Source organism: Camarhynchus parvulus, chromosome 5, assembly GCF_901933205.1.
Source record: "Camarhynchus parvulus chromosome 5, STF_HiC, whole genome shotgun sequence".
NCBI lineage: Eukaryota > Metazoa > Chordata > Aves > Passeriformes > Thraupidae > Camarhynchus > Camarhynchus parvulus.
Window position 1 is genome coordinate 43,090,217 of NC_044575.1, and position 22,428 is coordinate 43,112,644.

The 22,428-nt window shown below is 37.3% G+C and overlaps 1 long non-coding RNA gene across 1 annotated transcript; it reads right to left on the minus strand.

Moving 5' to 3' along the window:
* Window positions 1–13,959: 13,959 nt before the first annotated feature.
* On the minus strand, window positions 13,960–21,819 carry LOC115904184. Its single transcript, XR_004060768.1, has 3 exons — window positions 21,685–21,819; window positions 18,420–18,546; window positions 13,960–14,313 (listed from the first exon to the last, which is right to left on the minus strand). It is a non-coding gene; the product is annotated as an uncharacterized LOC115904184 (long non-coding RNA).
* Window positions 21,820–22,428: the final 609 nt, after the last annotated feature.

Genomic DNA, 22,428 nt, shown 5'->3' on the forward strand with positions numbered 1-22,428 from the left:
AATGCAACAAGAAAGGAGGTTTCTTACTGGTTACAAACTATTAAACCATAAAAAATTATAAACGATAAGACTCTAACAAACCCTTTTGCAAAAGCAGCATCCTATCTACTTCACAGGTGACAACTCATCTGAAGAGGAAATCCAGGTGAAATCTATCAGCTCATAGATTAATGTCCATGACCTTGTAGCACATTCCTAATAATTCTTCCAAAAACTGATCCTGCTTATCCCTGATTAACCACATTTCTCATAAATGGAGATATATAAGGGGAATGCTTGCCTTTCTGTTGACTTTGAGGAAATCCCAGGAAGTCAGAATAGATTTCTTTTAGGATGTGAAAACACTGATAAAATACATACTTTATTCAAGAAACACTTTTAAAGAATATTAAACCAGGAAGCCACACTTTAATCTTTTAAAAGACAATAAATAGTTCAACTGAGTAAAAGGGGAAAATAAGCCAGTTTTAATTACTCAGACAAGACATGACAAACATGACTAGAAATGAAAACATCCTTAATTGAAACCTTTTTTCCGAAGTAACTCCAGTGGTGGATTTTTTAAAGAACGAGCACTACTTAAACATCTCTTAAATAGATGCCAGGAAAATCATTTTGTGAAATAATTTAAAATTCTGCAAGTGATCCCGTAATGACATTAGATTATCCTTCCATTTATGCTTAATAATCTGTAAAACAGTGGATAATTTACACCAGTGAAACCTCAACTTGCCATAATTTCATTTGTAGTCCTTAGTGAGCCAATTACACAAATTCTTTCTCTTTTTTTTTCAACTGACTGTCTTTAATGCATATTGATCTGATGGTATACAGACTATAAATCTGTCTCTCTTCCGCGGAGAGAGAATGAAATAAAATTTATAATTGACAAGACAAACTTGAGTAGTTTAACCCAATCAATCTATCTAATCATATGTCACTTACACTTACTGTCACTGTTGAAGTATCTCCTGCATTTAACTCATGAGCAGTATTAACAGTCACCCCAAAATCTCTGAAGATAAAATGCAGGACTCAGGTTAAAACTAAAAATCTGAAGGACATGCATACATTTATGTTGTTACATAAATGTAAGTGTATAATCAAAGAAAAATTATTACCCTGTTTCTTATGCACCTATGAGGGAAAACCTTTTAGATAATACAAATTAAATTTAAATGAACAAGTACTATACAAGTTTGTGCATAACATAGAACAATGGGATTAATACAATTAATACTTCTTTCTGGATCCAAGTGGATTGAGACTAAAGTTAATTATTCTCTCATGAATAGTTTACAACTTACAGGAATACACTGTATTTTCCTTAGATTTCATCCTATTCCTCTACCTACAATAGGCTGCAATTTATTGTCAATATCAGACTTGCAATCAAGGAATGAATGAGGGGGAAAGTCAATTGCATTTTATTAAAATATTAAGTTTGGGATAAAAATCTGTGAAGATACATGTCCTATTTAATATGTTTGTCCTGTTATTTTTAAAATATTTCTTAGAAACTGACATTTTTCATATGCATTTAGAAAAAGCTATTTGAAAGGTTCTCTATATTTTCTTTATGTCTCTGCTAGGATGGATCACAAGTAGAAAGAATGTATTCAGCAAGTATTTGAGTCAGTTGTGAACTAAATTACTCACAAATAATTCTTGACATTATTCAAGTAGTGTTAAGTCTGTGTAATGACAGAGACCAGAAAGGACCTTGTTTTTAGCTGTCATGATCCATTAATACAGCATGTATCTTTCCAAGATGTTTAAGATTATGACTATCTCCTCTACAGCAGCTGCACTGGGCTTGGTTTGAGCCATTTCCTGGATGTTTGTTAACACAGCCAAAAGCCATTTTAGTCTCTCTCTCCAAAAAGTTCTAAGAAGTAATCTGAAAATATTTGAGCTGTTTGAATAAAAGAGGGGCTTAGATTAGTTTTCAGGGAAAGTCAACAGTCTCCAAGCAAAAGTTAGCTAAAATACCTTAAAAAGCAGGTCCACATATAGCAAAACAATCAATAATTTAGGATTCTTTAATTTCATTTGAGACTACATTTTCTCCAACATGTTCAGAGTTTCAGGAGAAATTCCTAACCCTCAAGTGTTTTTGTTAGTAGCTTTTTGTTTCAAGGCATCTCTGAACTTGTGGTCTCATCTTATTGTTCATCCATTCCTCTTAGTGCCTTAATCTTCCCAACCTCTTTCACTATAGATAAAAAATAGCTTTTTAAAAAGCATTGTACCTCCATAAACATGGGCCATGATCTCCAGCAGCCTCAACAGGTACTACTTTATTTTTAGGGGTCATGTCACCCCATCAGAGAAGACAGGCCAAATCAAAGGTCCAAGCTCTGTCTTCAAATTTGTAATCTGTCACTGAAATCAGCTTCAAGCATTTTGTTAAGAGGAATTCAAAGCATTGCACACCTTGTAATAATTACAGAATGACTCCACCAAATCAAGAAATAGCAAAATCTCAAAATAAACAACTAAACCACCATAAGGAATAATATCAGCTCAGCTGCAGATGTTTTTCTGCCCCATCCGGTGCTAGAGGAAGCAGGTTTCCTTTTCATGCTGAGTATATAGAGTTTTGACTCATATTACCAGGAAGGCTGAAAGGAGAGGCCTCCCCCAAGCTTCTGAACTCATCTGGTATCTACTCACACAAAGACATCAATGTTCTGAGAGAAATTAGCCACTGGAATGTTTTTGTTTTCAAAACTGTCTTCTGAACAGGCAGCATTTGCCGCACATCTGGAAAAAGTGCTCATAGGTTAAGGATGAAAATGGGAAAGTCTTGAGAAAATAAAACATGAAAAGGGGCAGACTGGGTGGGAAAGCTGCTGCAGACTAAGTGAGAGGATGAAAGGGAGCTATCCTATCAGGAGGATGTCTTGCAGAGAAGCTTACAAAGATAGCTTTCTCTTCTGGGGCTTAGAGATGCTTCACTTGACATACTTCACTCCCCAGCAGAGTGGGAGGACAGCTAACTTGAGATTTTATAGGAAAGTGAAATCTTTGAGATATAAATACATAGAAAGGATCACAGAAATTTTGCACAGGGTTGGCTGGGTGTTTTGAGGGTTTTTTTAAGACATCCTATTTTGCTAGAGAAATGCCTTACTACATTCTGATTGTAGGGCATAATGGGTGGGAGAAAAGAAAGATACAGAGACCTTAAATGCCATTTTAATCTGGCCTGCTTTTTTGTCTGTGGTCTTCCTAGCTGTACTTAGTAGTAAAGTATAAACAAATAGGTATAAACAAATAATATGTGAGGTGTTCTGTAGTATATAATATTCCCATAATCAGCAATGCACTGCCTGCTGCAGCCTTTTCTCCTGCCTATCACCAGACCTCAAGCCTGTACTTGAAGTTCAGCTCATAGTTACGAATACCTGTACAGTTCTTGCAGTCCTTCCAAACAATCAAATGCGCTTTAGTAAGGGTGAAGTTGAAGCTCTTTTCTAGTAAGCAAAATATTGCTATTGCAAGAAGAATCATCTGACTTAGATTTCCAATATGGTCTTCACAATTGATTTCATATGATCTGACCATTCCCATCTGTAAAGACCTACACAGATCTTTCTGTTATTTCTGTACATACAGAAAAAAAAAAAGACTTGGCAGCCATCTAGCATTTGTATAAATATGATCTGTAATGAAGTGGAAGGGAAGAAACATGCTAATACGATATAAATACAAAACCAATAAGAAGTCTGTTAAAGCATTAACCATAACCAGTAAGCTCAAGGATATTTACCAGCTTGCAGACATTACTGTGATGCAAGAAAAAAAAAAATCATCCATGAACAGGACTGAAATCAAAGAAAAGGTCAGAAAACAATCTCCTTCCATCACAGTTATGCAGACAAGTTTTAACTACTTATCATTTGCAGAGAGCCTATGTCAATTATGTAGTTTCAGTAAAACATGCACCTGATTTGAAAGCAGCAAGATACAATCTACCTCTTTTCTAAACAATTCGTATGTTGGAAAATGCTGATTGGGATAACCATAGACTGACAAGATCTGGGATTTCAGTCTACCATTTCAGAGTGTTGGTCAGACTATTATCTCTCCATAATGATCAATAAATATAAAGAAGTTCATCTCTATCCCACACCCAAAGCACCATTTCAAAGGAAAAGATTGAATAAAACATGGAAAAGTGTCGAGGCTTCAGCCTAGAAATTAAAAGGCAGAGGGGCAGAATCAAGCAAAGCCTTCTCTCTGTTTTTCTTATTGACTAATAGATTATTATTAAGGTCAATAAGACCTTAAAAATAATCTATTTTTTCTTCCAAATAATCTATTTTTTCTCCTCTGTGCCTACCGAAATTAGAGTCTTGACTGTTGAGAAGCCTGGTCCTGCTGTTTATTTCTCCAGGATATTGCACAAGAAATTTGTTTGGTTAATGTTTCAAAACTCAAATCACTTGCCATACAAAGAAAAGGCACAGCAATGATGATTTTTATCACTTTTAGAGTTTTCACTTTCAGCATTTCAGTTCAATTTTTACCTTTGCAGGGCACATAAAAGTGTCAGTTGGTATGGATGCCATATTGCCTGGTGTCCCTTTTAATCTTGTCATTTATAAATACATTCATGGTATGTATGTATTTATATACCTGATAAGCCTCTGTTTGTGACTGTGACCTTGGTAACAGTCCAAGACAGATATCCCCAGATAATTTCATTATATGCACATTTTTAGTTTATCAAATTAAGTATATGTTATTCTATATACTTCTTAAAACTTAGAAAAGAACATACCAGAAGTTTAAATTTTCTGGAAACTGGTCAACACTTACATGTTCTCTTTACTTTTCACATGTAAAGAGTTTTCTACCAGTTATGTGCTTACCTAATAGTTTTTAATAAAAATTTCACATATAATGCAGAGTCATTGTTCAAAATAAATGGTAATTTATTTAATTTTGTTTTGGAAAAAAAAAGAACACTTTTAAAAGAGTGGAGAAAAAAAAAATCTAAGCACAAATGAATGAAGGAGAGGGTGATGCACAATGTACATGGGGAAGTGAGGGATGAATGAATATCAAAGTAGATATTAACTAATCTTGTATTCAGACATATGTGCACACTAAAAATCAAAGAGCTGTGAAAAATGCTTGAACTGCATTGCATATATGTCACATGTATGTGTTCATGTTAAGGCTCCTTCAAACATAAAGGCTCCTTCTTACTTTACCTGAGAAGGGGAATTTAACTGAGCCGTATTACAGAGAGGAATTCTGTTTTGAGTTGCTTCCTCCTGATAATTGTATTTGTTTCACAGGCTTAGTTAAAACCCAGATGGCAGATGAGGACAGTGTACAAAAATTTTTTCCTTGTAAACATTGTTAGCAGAGATTGAACATAAACTGACAATCTAGAGAAAAAGACCATTTCCTTCGGTCTAATTCCAGTCTGATCAAGTGGTTCACTGTGAACTATGAAAACTTAAGATATTCCTTCTTTCACGTGCAGAATTGCTTTTGCAAAATGAAAACTAGCATCTGTTAGTGGTTTTTAACCTGCGCTAATAAGTAAACCTCAAATATTTTCCACATCTGTGTTAGACTAGTAAGGCATATTTCACTTCAACCAAGTACATCAAGTGGATAAATTAATCACTTTTTCAAGCTACCACAGAAAAATGCAAAGGACTTAAATCCATCCCTAGCTTTATCTGCACTAAGATGCAATGTATTCTGATGATTGACACAAATGCTCATTCAGTATTAATAGAGATTTAGACACAACATGACTGACACAAACAAGGTTAGCTTGTTCTGAGACATACATATTCTCTCCACCCCCTTTTCACTGCTGTGAAGGCAGAAATTGGATTAAAGTCAATCCAACCTGCACCTCCAGCAAAAAAATTTGTCTCCTGGCTGTCATAAATGGAACATAACTCTTAATCATCTGTTTCTTGCCTCTGTTATAGGAATTGGTTAAGAGCACAGCCCAATTACTCCATGCTTTAATTACCTCCAAAAGGTACAAACCATTCTAGAGAGCGACAGCAAAACTGGAATTATTGAAACTTTTCCATGTAGTGGGCCAGGGCCTTTACATATATGGGATTGAGTTGCAGAAGAGCTGAACCCCACTTGCCCTTGAAACTGGTAAAAACAGCTTTTGCTGAGTGTCTTGAGAATTAGGTCACTGCACTGTAAATTATTGTGTAATCCTAGATTATTTAAGTGAAATCATTCTTCCTTTCCTGCTCAAGAAAAAAGTGATGCACTAAACAATGGTCTGAAGAAAAACATTTCCCAGAATATAGCAGCAAAAGCATCAAGATTGTCCCTGTCTTCCAGAGCACTGCGTGGGGATCAAATGACATTATATGCACTGCACCTCAGAAACAGCAAGGACCGCTGTCCCCTCAGCAGCTGGGTGCAGAGGGGAGCAGGAGCTCAACACAACAGGCAGGACCAGTGCTGGCAGCAGGAACCAGCAGTATGACAAGGAGAAAGCCCAGTCAGTGACAAAAAGCACCTGGGACAGAGAGAGGGCTAGAGACAGCACAACACACCTACACAAGGGATGGAACAAGACTAACATGTTCACATCAGGAAAAGACTACATTCACAAACCTGAGCTTAAATGAGAGCATTTCAGGGGCGAGTGCCTCAGAGGAGACAGGTCAGGGCCAGTAAAGCCTATTAACATGTTCTGCACTCTGCCACTCTTAAGATATTCTTGCTACCTCTTATTGCAGTAGTAAGGGAAGGATTTTGGAAAAAAACCTAACAACAAATAAACCCAAAAACCTCATTTCTGTGTCTGTTTCCTCTTGAGCTTAATGTTTTGTATTGTTCATCTTCTCTCTGCTGAGGACACAAGCTCTACAGCTCTTAGAGAAATTAAAAGAAAAACACAGGCTTAGCCCTTTGAAAAAGAAAAGCTCAAATGAAAATAGTCCTGCAGGTCATCTTCCTAATGCCTAAATTATTTGAACAGCTGTATATTAAAGCTAACAGAATTGTGTCCTTTAGTTAGCTGTGAAATATTTTAAGTAAAAGTCCGAAAAGGTCAAAACATTTTATATTTAGTCTATACAAGTGCAGATTCAATGGCATGTATGGGGAAAATATTTCTTAATTTCTCTCTATAACAATTGCATGGACAGAAGCTTTTCATCTAGTTGAATTTTTTGACAATTAATTTCCAGTGAGAATAGTTTGACTGGTGATAACATCAATGGGATTGGCATTGCTATCAAGGGTTCAGGAACTTACAGTCTCATTTTATGTCTGACTGGGTATGAGCAGTCTCAGGTTACAGTTTAACTGTAGTTATGGACTCTATAGCTTCAGTTTTTTAAGCATGAGTTCAGGCCATCACTAATTTTTCCAGCACCATCATTGTTACAGGGGATTCTTGGAAGAACATGTAGAACATGAGACAGTTCCCTGCACTGTAAAGATGAAAAATACCATCATAGGTGCTAAGATTTAAAAGACATTTCAGGTGTGTTTTGGTTTTGATGTGTCTTCCTCTTCTAACATTCCATTTATAGCCAAGATCAAACTAGAAATACTGGCCATAACCCATATTTGAAATCAAAGAAACAAATACAATGATTATGCCTTTTAAAGGAGGGATCTTGGCATAGTACTGTGTTCTCCTCTTCATGAAAAACAGCTGAATGACGCCAGATCCCCAGTAATGGATCTGTAAGAGAGAATGATTGCCAGGGAGAGATTGTAAAGGTGCCTGCCACCTTTCATGTGAGGTCCCATGAGAGGTGCCTGCCACCTATTTATAACTAGTTTCTTGTTTGGACAAAAGCTGAATCAGAACAAAAGCAAAAATTATATTTGTCATCTTTGAGGATTTTGACATACCCAAAGAAAAAACCCACTTCTGTTGCAGCCATTCTTTGAATAACAAGAAAATTTCTGCCACTTTCTCGCTTCCGTGGTCAAAACCAATTACACTCTGGCATTAAAGAATCACAGAATCACTGAATATTCTCAGCTGGAAAGGGACTCACAAGGATTGGTGAAGCCCAACTTCTGCATGGGACAGTCCAAAGAATCATACCATGTGAACATTGTCCAAATGCTTTTTAAGTTTCGTCAGTCTTGGTGCTGTGACCACTTCCCTGGGGAACCCGTTCCAGTGCCCATCCACCATCTGGGTGAAGACATCTTTTGGGTATCTTCTGGGTGAAGATACCTTTTCCTGATATCCAAACTAAACCTGCCCCGACACAAGTTCATCCCATTACCTCACATCCTGTCACTGGTCACCAAAGAGAGATCGCTGTCTGTCTCTCCTCTTCCCCTCACCAGGAAGTTGCAGCTGCAGTGAGGTCTCCTCTTCTCCAGGCTGAACAGACCGAGTGACCTCAGCTGCTCCTCATGAGGCTTCTCCAAAGCCTCAATCTCCTCTGAATGCTCTCTAACAGTTCAATGTCTTTCTTACATTGTGATGCCCAAAACTGCCCACAGGACTTGAGGTGAGGCTGCCCCATGCAGAGCAGAGGGGGACAATCCCCTCCCTTGCCTGGCTGGCAGTGCTGTGTCTGGTGCCCCCCAGGACACTCTTGGCCCTCCTGGCTGCCAGGGCACTGCAGACTCATGTTCAACTTTCCACTGACCTGGTCCCCAGGTCCCTTTCTGCAGTGCTGCTCTCCAACCTCTCCCTCCCAGCCTGTCATACATCCAGGGTGCCCCATTTCAGATACAGAATCTGTCACTTTTCTTTGTTAAACTTCATACAGTTGGCAATTGCCCAGACCTCTGATTTGTTGAAATCTCTTTGCAGGGCCTCTCTTTAAGAAAGTCAGCAGCCCCTCCTAATTTTATGTCATCTACAAACTTGCCTCGTATCCCTTTGAGTCCTGCATTCAATTTTTTAATGAAGATATTGAAGAGAGCTAAGATGGAGGCCTGCAGAACCCCACTAGTGCCTGGGTGGCAGCAGCACCCATTCAGTGCAACCCTTTGCACCTGATCCATGAGCCACTTGCTCACCCATCACATGGTGTTTTTGTGCAGCTGAAGGCTGGACATTTTGTCCAAGAGGGCATAATGAGAAACAATATTAAAAGCTTTGCTGAAATTCAAGAGTGCATCAACTGGCTTCCCTTGGTCACCTGGGTGGGTTACCTTGTCATAAAAGGAAATCAGGTTTGATAAGCAGGACTTTCCACTCATGAAGCTGTGCTGACTGGTGACTGCGTTGTCCTACAGGCATTTTTCAATACCGCCCAGAATAATCTTCTCCATAACTTTACCAGGCACTGAGGTGAGACTAACAGGCCTGTAAAAATTAAACCCATCTGAGTTTTTCCTCTGCTGTGCACTATGACTCAGAAGTCAACCCCCAAAATATTTCAGAGAATTAGAGAGAAAGATTTAGGCTGCAGTTTGAAGAAAATGCAAATATAATTCTTCATTACCTTTATTCACACAAAATTATCTGTTTATAATGACATAACAGAAATAGGGACACAGCAATGAAGAAAAAAGTAACCAGATAGAAATATCCTTTCAGTTCTATGGAAATTCCCTTCCCTTCCCTTCCCTTCCCTTCCCTTCCCTTCCCTTCCCTTCCCTTCCCTTCCCTTCCCTTCCCTTCCCTTCCCTTCCCTTCCCTTCCCTTCCCTTCCCTTCCCTTCCCTTCCCTTCCCTTCCCTTCCCTTCCCTTCCCTTCCCTTCCCTGTTTTAGGACATGACAGAATTCTCAGACTTCTCCTGTATCTGCTTTTCCCCTCTTAAGAAAGCTACAATTCATAAAATTTAGTATGACTCTAGAAACTGTTAGGAAAAATAGCAGATATCATAAAATCTTGAAAGTATGGGTCAGTGGATTCATGAGAATCCAAGTAGCTATAGGGAAAGATTTTCCTGCCTAAGGAGAAGATGATATAGGGAGTTGTGTGATATGAGGTCCAGCATGTTGGTGGGCAGCTACACTTCAAAGGAATGAGGCTTGAATCAAATAAGGCAAAGACTCACTTGATTCTTAAATGAATTGACAAAAATTTGTCTTGCCTTGAAGATCATCTTAACAGTTTTCCTAATTTTTTTTCTTTATATATTGCATTCATACCACTTTCATGTTACTTTTATGAAACACAAGTCATAAACTTGTTTCATTGCTCCTCAGAGATACTTTTGTGTCCAATTAATTTGGTACCACACTTTGTTCTAATTAGCCTGGAAATACGCATCATAGTTAATTACACTGTACACCATTCGAGAGCATGGAAATAATTAAATATGTTTTCATTACTCAACTGGCCTGGAAAAAGTATATACATTTCAAGCACTAGTCCTGAAATGCACTTTCAGATGCTGGCAGTCAATTACAACAAATCTTCCAAAAAAGCCTGAATGTGTTGTCTGAAATACACAGCAATGGTCAGAACAATGAGCCATATGAAGTAATGTAAAATTTACTCTTTCTTTAAAGGGACCATATATCCCTGTAGAACATCAAACAAAATAAAAAACCTGAGACTGTGAAAAATATAAATTAATAGCTACGAAGTATACTTAATATAAACAACAGTATATAAGCTATGAAGCTAATTGAAACTATAAATACAGAAACTTTGAAAATCAAACCAGCAATTTTTTTTTCAGATTCATCAAATAATTAAAATTTGACAGTTTCACTACAACATAGTGGACTATGATATATGATCAGAAGATTATCTTTGTTAAACAACTTCATTTTTGATAGTCCTGCCCTAAATGTCCTCTAACTCCGTTGGAGTTTTATTTTCACCAAAGGCTGGGTCTACAAAGGATTTAGGTGACTAAACAATGGGCACACAGGTTCCCTTGCAGGGAGCATTCAGACAGCCAGAGCCCCCACAGCAGTGCACTAAAAGGCAATCATGGGGGCTGGAACCACTCAGTGTTCCCTGGCTCAGCAATCACTGGATAATAATTAGCCAAGAGGGAGACTCTGTGGTCAAGAACATGCCAGAAATGTCACTCACACATATGTCCCAGTGGCATGTACCTGCCATATCTCACTCCAGCCCTGAGCATCCTCCTGGAGGGAAAATCAGTTTGCTGCTTTCTCTGAATCACAGAAAGGGTAAGGCGGGGGGGGACCATAGTGGGGTCATCTGGTCCAACCACACTCTCTTTACACTGAGGTGGGCAAATTACATGTTTTACTTTAAAAATAACCCACAGAACCAGGTCATCACTATGGAAGTGTAAGCCTTTCAGTTTGGACAGCCAGGTCTGTACTGAATTGCCTGAGATCTATACCTACGACCTCCTCAGTTGGTCTGCTCACCTCTACTGCAGGTGCACCAAGCACTGGACACTTTGAGAGAGACCCTTGCAGAATTATCACTCTTTTATATGAAATCTGAATCAAAAAATGAAGAACGTTTAGCAAATCAACCCTTAGAGCTCTGGAGGTGCTGATAGTTGCATTTTGGGAAAAAATTCAATGTATAACAGACCTTCCAGACTCCAAACCCTCCAGGAAGGTAAGTTTTAGCAAGAGAGACATAAGGGAAGGAAAATTCCTGTGGTTAGTTAGACTTTTAAAGTGTTGTAATTTACAGAGTGTGGGAAAAAAATCTACAATAGCAATCGAAAATGTAAGCAGTAAAATCAACAGCAAAACTTAATTGTTATGAAAATGGTAAAATGAGATTTTTTTTAGCATTGTGGTGATGTTTTCCCCCCTCAAAATAAAATTTTGCAAACTGCATCCCGTATATAAGAAATGTAGTTTTGGAAAAATCATTAATTTCAGCCAAATATGATCCCCTCAAGATTTTTTTTGATCTGGACTATTTATTAGTTCTTGCAAGAGAATCATTGTGAATAGACACAAAATTTACATTTAACCTTGCATTTTGTCAGAGCATTTAGAAAGGTTATCAGGCAAAACAGAACTAGAAGAAAATCTGTTTCTTCATCATGGACTTCAAACTAGCTTTTAGAAATTATCCTCTCCAATGGTTTGGGAAACCAGGAGATATGCTTACTGTGAGCATCAACAGGGAATAGTTTGCTTCAGCTTGCCTTTACAAATGAAGCAAATCAGATACAAAATTTGTTGCTCATGGATTTGCAAATTTGAAATAACCCATTCCTTTTTGAAGCTAAGCCAAATGAAATTTGAGCACCTTATAAAATATTTTTCTATTTAAAAATGTTATTTGTATGATCTGACTTTTTCTCATTACTTGACAGCTATATTAAACAAAGAGAAATTTAAACCTGAAACAACTATGCCTTCATTGTTGTAATTTAAACTTCAACCAGTAACAAATTCAAATGTCAACAATGAAATGTATTCAACCTAAAACAATATCAAGATTAGAAGAGGCATTTTTTTCTGTTCATTATGCTAATTTAAATTTCTAAACATGATTGTTTCAAATTATTGACTTACACAAATTAAACATATTTTTACTTAATTGAAGCCATTCGTGAGCCACCAAACTCTTTTTTGAAACTATGCAAGGAGGCAAAATTTTTCAGTAATTTTTTCTTTCGATTTTACAGCAATGAGAGTAAACTGTGTCAAAGCGTCCTGAACCAAACCAAGCAAGTTTTGGTTAGGAAGTGAAAGCAAAGTAATCATGCCTTAGGGATGATACCTGTAGCTGTAAATACTTTTGCTTACTTCTGCAGCTGATGTACACATCTGTGGTGAATAGGTACATAACACCCAGAATCTAACTGAAAAGCCCACTGAACTCATTAACATTCTTTTCATTGACCTCAAAGGGTCAATGCAGTCTGATGGCCTAACCTGTTGATATGCAACTGTGTTTGCTTTCACAGGCCCATTTACAGCTATGGGAATGTGCAACAGATTGTACAGAAGCTGCTTTACTTTTAAATGGAATAAGTAGCAGCTCATTTATATGCACTGGATATATATCGGCTGTTTTTCCTCTCCCCATTGATACATAGCAGAATTTATAGAAAAAATAGAGATGATAGTATCATTATTGTAGATTTTCTATCCCAATGATGATAGTGTGATTTACGATAGCAAAACCATAAATATGCTATTTGGCAATTTCCTCTTAAAATTATAACTTAGCTTGACAGCATTGCTAGATGAGCTAGGTGTAATAAAAATCACCCCACTCTTTCTATCATATTATATTTAAAAAAGCCTCCCTTTGACAAGAAAAATAAAAGGCTATCAGGTTCTAATTGCTCCTGCACTGAAGGCACTTTAAAAACTTGTGACTTCCTGACCTAGTCCAGTATTTAGCACATCTGATTGGCAACTTTACTGAACATCCACATTTCCTTTAATGAAAGGAAAATGAGGGCAAACTGAACATCATATGAATACATTTTAATCCAGCAGCTCTATACAAAGTTGAAAACTTCAGGAAGAAGAGGTTCATACTTTGACCTCAGGCTGCAGGTCAGAATTTTTTACCCACCTTGTAGTCCACAGAGAGTCCATGAAACAAAGGAAATTTCTGACACAAAGTCCTAGGTAAACAACAAAGCTTTAACATTTCAGCCTTAAAAGAGTATTTTTCAATCCTTATTTTACTCTTAAATGTAAATAACAAGCACATAAACTTCCATCTCTTTTTTCTCTGTGAGGATTAGGGTAACAGACTTTTCACTGTTTGCTGGGAGACTGAATAGAGTGTTATTGATTTCAAGCAGTTTGGAGGATGAGAGGCTGCTGAACTGAGGCCTCTGCAACAGCAGAAGCTGGTGTTGGTGTTGTGACAAGTAATACAGTAGCAGCAATTTAATGGAGCATTTCCTTCTGTACATTAGTTAAAAATTAATTTAGAACCTGGGAGCCTGATTCTAATTTCAAGAACAATCAATGTTTAAACACCCACTGAATTGTAGAAGTGAGAGATAAACTTCCAAATTATTGACTGCTGCTGCTTATGTCATCTGTTTGCAGTTCAGGTGTCTGGTTTCTTAAGGGATTTTAGCAAGATTCAAAGTCTTTCCTTATCTCAAACACTGAGCAAACTCAGACAGCCTCAGACATAATCTGTACCACAGAAGGACCAGTCTGACAAGCCAAGGCGATGCATCACTCCCATGACATTCTGGATTTTAGAACACATGGAATTACACTAAATAGCTGACGCTTCATCTTTGCTCTCCCAGCTGTTCAGAGCAAGCAGATCCAGTTCCAACTGTGCTAGATCATCACTGCTTCTCCATACTATTAACAGAAGGATATCATTCCTAGACAAATAGCCATGGCTCCAACTTCTCAGTTGTCTTTCAGTCTGCTGGTCTTTCAGAATCTCCTTATTTCAGCAGCATGATCACAGACATGATTGCTTAAGGCTAGGAAAAACCAAGATTTTACAGGAAGAGGAAATATTGTCATTGAAATGAATGATAGTCCAGATTTCTGAGACAGAAAGGAAAAGGCTTTTTTTTTAAGAAAAAAAAAAGCCCCAGTTTCTGCGTAACACTTGTCTGCTTTGTCCAACTGCAGTTGGAATAGCTTCAGACAGTTTAACAAAATTTCTTCTCCTCAAGGGTGGATGATCACACCTATATAGCATCCAGATTTTTCAAAACAAAAGTGTTAATATTACCATAAATATGAATTATGGCAGATAGGACTTTCTAGATGTAATGCGGAATTAAATTTGCAGAATTAGAACACCATCTTTAGAGGCAATAAAGTCAGTTTTGTTCCTCACATGCTGAAGATTTGTGCTTTAATTTTTTTTTTCTTATTCAATTCCTTTTGGTATGATATTAGGATTAGGTGTGCCCTAGTTTAATAGATATGGGTAGTTCTGTATCAATCACCAGAAAAGGCAGGCTTATGCTTACTAAGAATTTGAAGGAGATTAGATAATTAGCTGCAAAGAGTGAACAGAAGAGACAATTTCTTTTCAGAGACGACCATAAGAAAAATTCACTCACTTTGTTTTATTAAAATATACAGCTTGTAAATTGTTCTTTTAGATGACTGGATCATGAAAGTTAGGTAAACTGACTGAGGCAAGGAGAACAACAAAATAATCCTGCAGTAAAATGTCACAAAAACAATAGGAAGGGATTCTCTAATTTTTTCACTGGAGTTGGTCCAAAACTCATTATAAAATTTTAAACACGATCCAATATAAATGAAGCCTAACTTTTGTATTATCTTATTCTGCCTGTTTTACTACTTTACCTGCTGTATTTTTTGTGTAATTATATGTTTAAGTATTCTCACCAGCAGTATGTTCTTACCTGTAATGACTGCAAATAGATATGGATAGATGTGGGAGGAAAATGAGATTTTCTGTTTTGTAAATAGGTAGTTTATTTTTTTACTGTTTCTTTTTAATTTAATTCACTGAAACCTGGCCAATATTTTTCTGACAACCAAAATATTTAGTTTTGCTAGATTTTGGATGTTTGCTCAGTTTTTTTGAGTTCCAGAAAAAAGGTAATTTTTTGGGGTAGAATAAAACTTACATGTAAGTTTTTGCTTTCAGGATTGATCAAGGGAAATGCAAGAAGAGTAGTTCCTCTACTGAACAGAATAGAAACACAGCAAAATATATTAAAGACCTACTTTCCTAGTGCAGTCTAACAGCTTCCTCTGATCTGAAGTTCAAGGTCTTCCTGAGTAGCAGGTTTTAACTTATATTTATTAGCCTTTCAAAGATTATTCTTCCTTGAGTCTGCTTAATGAGTTTTTAAATTTATGTAAATTTTTGGCATTGGCAAATACTTTAGCAACAAGTTGCACAGATTAATATTTTTTTATGTCAGAGAAAACCAAAACATGCTGTTTGGTTTGAGCCTACTATATGAAAATACAATTTGATTTCCATTGCTTCCTGTATTTAGAGAAGTAGTGAATAGTCATTGCATATAAACATGTCTTCCCCAGGCAAATAATGCTGCTTCAGATCTCTGTAATACCCCCCTTGTTTGTGTTTTTCTGTCTTGTATAATCTTCATCTATTTGTATGTACTTAATATAGAAACAATTTGTTTCCCTAATCAGCCTTCTCTCCTTTCAACACACTTTGTCTTTTTTACTATATCCCATTTTTAGTTAAAACTATCAGAAATTAATTAAATATTGAATCTATGGGCAGTTAAACAACATGGTAATATGGTAATACAATTATGTTTTCCTTTTCATACTCAGTCCCTATCCTAATACTTCCTAACACTCAAATGATTTACATACATTTTTTGGGTTTTTTAATATCAGAACTTAACAAGATTAAATATGTCAAGACTTATAAAAGATCTCCCTTTCTAGGGAGGAGATGAGGGAAAAAAGTTTAACATAAAATATTTAAAATTTAAATCTACAAGATCTTGAAGTAAAACCCCCCAGTTTTGTCAAATTAGAATCTTGCTATAAACTGAGTGATCTAAATAAATGCAAAAAATAATTAAGCACTATATTTAGTTAATTTATTGAAAATAGTTGAAAAACAACAGCCCTGTGCAGAATCCCTTCCTCACACTGGCATTTTCAGGATGACTTTTCCTATCAATATTGTATTTGTATATATTTTTCAGCAACTGTGAGGTGTTTAATTTTTTGCCTTAACATAAGAAAGCCTTCAGTTCTCATACGAAATTACTGTAAACAATAAAAAAGAACAAAAGCCTTTTGTGGACTCCAATCTCCCATTTTGGAGAATGGAGCTAGATTAGCTAATTAGCTGGTGCCAGCATTCCCATGTTTTGTTGGGAGCAAACTGTCCATCTCACTACCTGGCTCTCTGGAGTGCTTACTTGGCTCCTGCTCTGCCCTTCCCCAGCGTGGAATTTGCACTACCAGCCTGTGCACAGGGGAGCATCACCCGGGATATCAAAGCTGCTCACATCACCCCCACACACAGCCCAACCCTGCCTTCCTGGCCATTTGCCTCTCCACACCCAAAAGCAAGAAGGAAGCATTGCCCCTCTTGATTAATCATAAATGTCACTCCTCCTTTTGAAATAACTGATGCTTTTAAAAGGATTTTTTTCCTTCAAAGACTCACTCTGAGCACTCTGACTTTGTGAATCCTATTTGCATGAGTGATATTTGAAAAGAACTGCAAATCACCTTTCCATTCTTATTTGAACCACACATTTAGATGAAAAGAATAAGAAGATTTTTCAATTAAAAATAGAGAGAAATTAGGCAGGTGACACTCAAGAGTTTTATCAGGTCTTCAGTGATCTATAGAAAGTTAAATATTTGTTTTCCAAAGTAAATTCCACAGCACATTCATCACCAGTGTTCAGCTCTGTGAGATAAAATTTAGCTGTGGGAGCACAAGGCAGAAGTCAGGGCTCTGGCATACCACTGAAAAATACAGGTGCTGAATCTCTTTCTGACCTAGAAAATATCACTTAACTTTAAATCCTTCACCTACCAGATTTAAATAGATAACAATTGCTGTTATCTCTATCGAAAGGAGTTTGTGGAAGTCATGTTTTACCTGGCTAATATGGGGGTGTGCAAAGGAAATGGAGATGTACTATCGCTTTCTCTCAGCCTCAGGATGTTTAGTCATGAATGGTGATGTGATGTGACAGGGAGAGCAAATATGGTAAACACTCATCTGCAATAGTTATTATGATTATTACCTCTGCAGCAAGTAAAGAGCACATTTTAATGCAAACTGAAATGGGACTGACTGCATTTTCGTTTTAACATAGCAGCACAAACTGAAATTGCTGGTAGATTCCAGCTGCTGAGGTGCTGACTTTGGGCTTGACAGCTGTTTCCTTGTTCCTTCCACCATATCACAGCCAGCATGCACGGGCCTTTTTCCAAAGAATGGGCCAGATACACCTACTGTGCTATCATCCCCTTGGAGAGGGTCTCTGCTGTTGCTGGCCACCTAAAGGAAGGACAGAGTTGTCCACACACACACACACACACACACACACAAACACACACACACACACACACACAGTTGCTGAAGACAGGCTGGGTTTGAGTTCTGGGGAGACTGAAGAAGATTATTTCCCTTAGTAGATATTTCCCTTGCACAGTCAGGGTTACCCAGTAAAGATGTTTTGCCTCCATGATCTTTCTGAGAGGGAAATCTCTAAAATAGGTGAATCAAGGTCTTAATGGAACAAGTAGGCTTTAGTTTGTGTTTATCCTAAAGCCTCAGCATGCTGTTGCAGCAGCATAAAAGAATATAAAATTAAAATAGTTTATATTTACAGCCAGTGTAAGGCCTCTTTACAGTGTGCAAGTGATAGAAACAAGAAGCAGGTATGCCTGCAAAGTCCTTTGAAGGGAGCCTTCTTTTTTTGGAAAGCATCATAATCTTCCAACTCACTGTCTCAAGAAGGTTTTTTTTTCAGCTTTTTCTCCTTTTATTGTGAGGAAAGGTTTGGCTGCAATCATTTTACACTTATGGCTGACAAGGACAAGAATACATGGCACTGCCATCCATGACAGTATCCTCACTAACCTGATGAGCATGCTGAGGAGGCTTGCTCTCGCCAGATCTTTCACCACCCCAAGGGCTGTCAAGCCTGTTGTCACTCACATGCTTTGGAGTGCAGCAGATCCAGCATGGGGGTTTTGTATGTGGGAAGCTGAAAAAGTTGCAAGAAAAGGGCATAAATTAGGAAAAGAAAGGAAAAGAAAAAGAATATAAGGAGGTATTTCTTAATGGTAGTATACAATAAACTATAAACAATGATCCGCAGTGTGCTAAAACTCTCTGGTAAAGGAATTGTAAATGCTGTTGTAACGAACAGTTATGCTTCAAGCATATCTCTAACTTTCTTAGGCCAGATTTTAAATTCTTTATTCATTCATTAGTGCAAGTCTTGACACTGATAGGATTTTTTTTTCTTTACTCCAGATAAAGAACGGTGGATTTGGCCTTTTCCATGTGTATGATTCATTCCAGCAGTGTCAAACTGAAATCTTTAATGTTTGGGTTTGATAACCTATTGTATACAAGCAATTTATCAAAAGTGGTATTAAATTAAAGGCTAGCTGATTACAAAAGATTTTTCTCTTTGATTTACCAAAAGTGACACAGTAACCAAACACACATACTCTGTTGTGTGCAATTCATCTATACGACAATTTTATCTCACAAAAAGGAACAGAAAAGGGATAAATGGGTCAGACACTCTGAGCTCTACTTTCCCATCAAATTTAAGCAGTAATGTTGCATATGGAATGAAGAAGCGCTCATGCAAATCTCTGGCATGACAGACCTTAATCTCTTCTCACCAAAATCACTACAAATTAGAGGGCAGCCCAGGAAAGCCAGTACTCCAGTATCAAAGAGTACAGAAGAAAGCCACTCCCAGAGTCCTAGTTATGTAAAAAGCAGGGTGCTATTTAGAAGCCTCACCCTTAGAGGAAATCTGATATGTATAAATTAACTTTCTTAAGAGAAAAGAACCTTGATAACTCTGTCAAGGAGGGCTGTAGATCTGCATGTTGGAAGTAGGAAGCAAGGGTGGCTGAAACACCACAGTGCAGTGGTTCACACTTCATCTTTAACCAAACCTATTTTAAGTTTTTTAAACAAGGATATGTAGCATCAGAAGATCACATGCCCACAAATTGTTAGAAAGGCTACAGAAGAAGCCTATAAAGAGGAAGCTGAAGTCTCCTAATTTACCAAATCACTAAGGTACTAAGAGTCTACTTACAGCCACAATATTCAAGCTAAAAATCAGTCGTGAATTCTCATTAATTACCACTGAAACTTGTTTCATGGGCCCAGAGCACCAAAGCATTGAGTGGTCCCTACCGGTGGCACGCCTATTTAACACTTTGCAGGAGTTCTGCTCCCCCAGTCTTCCCTTAAAAGATCCTGATACATATTTTACTCAAGCCTTGCAAGAAAAATCAAGGAAAAAATAGCAAAATAAAAATAAATTAGATATGCAAACCCAGATTTTCTAAAATTATGTAAAGATTTTATATACTAAGATAATTTTCCTTCAGAAAGGAAGGAAAATTTTCCTTCATGAAAGCATGATCTTGCCCTTGCTGCTATTAAAGTCCATGGTCTACTGGACCAAAAATATGCCATAAAGTGCCTGTAACCTTATCATTCTGTACCCCTAATTTTGTGCTGCAGTTGATTTCAGGCAAGTCAATCCTTATTTCTGACCATATTGAGTTAAGAATTAGGGCCACAGGTGGTAAAACCTAAGAGGTTTTGTCCAGTATTTCACTAATGAGCTATTCCAAGGGAGAGAACTTGAAGGGAAATTACAGGGAACCCTGACTTGAGATAACTACATACATCCAGGTGTCCAGTGAGGCAAAAGCCCTGAGGTATAAATTGGGTAAAATTTCTTGGCTTGGAGGAGAAAGGATATTTGCAGTATGAGATCACACAATCCTCTCTCTGAGCAACAGGTATTTTCCTAGGAAATCTGTGACTATGCAAAGATAGCAGCGAAAAAGCAGGTAACTTTCAGAAGTCATACCTTTTAATAACTATAAAATCTTTCTCTACAGTACTTTTGTGAGCCATAACTCACCACTTTTTTCAATCCCAGTTACAAAATTATAGTGTTATTAGTTACTAAATGTTGAGCTAATGCTGAGCTAATGTTGAATGCATGCTAGCACAATTTATGAAGGTGATTCCTAGAAGACCCTCTCTGGGAGATAAGAGTAAACAGAGCTATTTAATAGGGAAATGAAGCAAGCAGGTGAAATAATTTATATAAATATGTTTTATATAATTGTATCACTCTGCTGAGGTGTTTGATAAGTTGGTATTTTCTGCCTGTCTCTCTTTATCTATGCCACTGTGCCAAAAGGAGCAACATTAGTGTCTAATAGCTATATCCTCAAAGGTACTAAGGCAATTTTCTTCTCTTTCTTACTTCAGAATATGGTCAGAGATATGTAAAGAGGCAGAGTGGCTGATTCCTAAGCTTTGTTTAAAAGTAGTATTCAGATCCCATTTTTTTAATCATGGGCACAAAATAGAAAATTTTTTCTAGAGAAAAGATAGTGCAGAGATGGTTCTTTGGATATTACTTATAGCTTAGGAGTTCAGCAGTGCTAGGAAGAACATTATCTCTATGGGATCAGAAGTTCAGAGCAAAGTTCAAGAGACAGCTTTTGCTGGACAGAAATTTGGAGCTTATTTCATTCTTTCAGTACTTACTCACTGTCACGAGAACGTGACATGAGAGCAAAGCCGTTGTCTGGGTAAGGAATAGTGACTAGAATTCCTATTTCCATCTATCTATGGTGTCCCTTACAACTGATACCCTTTTAAACTGTCCCTATACCCAGAAACTGGTGTTACTGTGCTCATAATTAACATGTAGAGATGCTAAGCATTGCTCAAAGACACAACAGCAAAATAAAACTTTGCATTCTTAACCACAGCGTGTTTAGGAAGAATACAAAGATACTGTACTAAGAAGGCAGAAATGAAAATATGAGAAATACACTGGGCACAGAGATTATTACCCTTTCAGGAGTTTTATAAATGTGTCAAGTTCTCAAAATGGAGTTAAGAGTTGTCATTGAAAAAATTCTAATTAACACATTTATAAATGTATTTCTAACTTCTTCCTGGAACTCATGAATTATTTCTCCATTTTTCACAGATGCAAACACTGATGAAATGGCTAATGCAGTTTGGTCTATAAAACACAACTGGAAAAATCATTGCTGCAGCAGTGTAATATCTCTTTAATTTTTCTTTTCTTCATCTCCAAGTTAATTCTCATTACCTTCGCCTCAAAGTGAGTTTCAGTGCTCCTGAAACAGCTGTGGCTGTTCCTGTCACAGCATATGCCTTGTGCTAGCTGTTGTCTGCTTGTGTCCTTGGTAAGAGAATATTTCACTTATCCTGTCATCTTTCTCAGGCAGCTGAAAACATACAAAGAGGCAAAAATCAGAGTTCAAATCCAAGTCACACCAAACTCTGAACTAATGATTATCCAAAGTGGACAAACAAGGAAAGATGTCACCACTGATACTCACATCATCCCATTTAATCTTATCCAAATAGTCAAGAAGGGAAAGAGAAAACAAAATAAGGACCTCCTTGTATTCTATTCTTTCCCCTCCTTAATGTGGACGGCCAGGGTGCACCCTGAATACAGTGACAGCGTTTGGATGGCTTCCATGCAGTGCTGTCAGAGTGGGATGCCAGGCTACCTCAACAGTCAGCCTGTACTCTGGGGTTTCTGAGGTTCTCAACCATGGCTTGAGATCTGATTTACTTGACTAGCCCACCTAGTGTCTTTACATGGAATTCTGAGGATTAGAAGGTGAGTTTTAACAGTGAAATGTAATGCATTCTGTTTTATGTTTCGCAGATTGGTGTCACCTACTCTTTTCATTTACTAACACACTGATTCCCAAGCATGCAAGTTATGACGTTCATTTAAGGAAATTGTTCTTAAGGCTATATTTTTTTCCCAGTGGTAACAGAGAGGTCAAAACTTCAGTCTTAAGCACTATAACCAGGA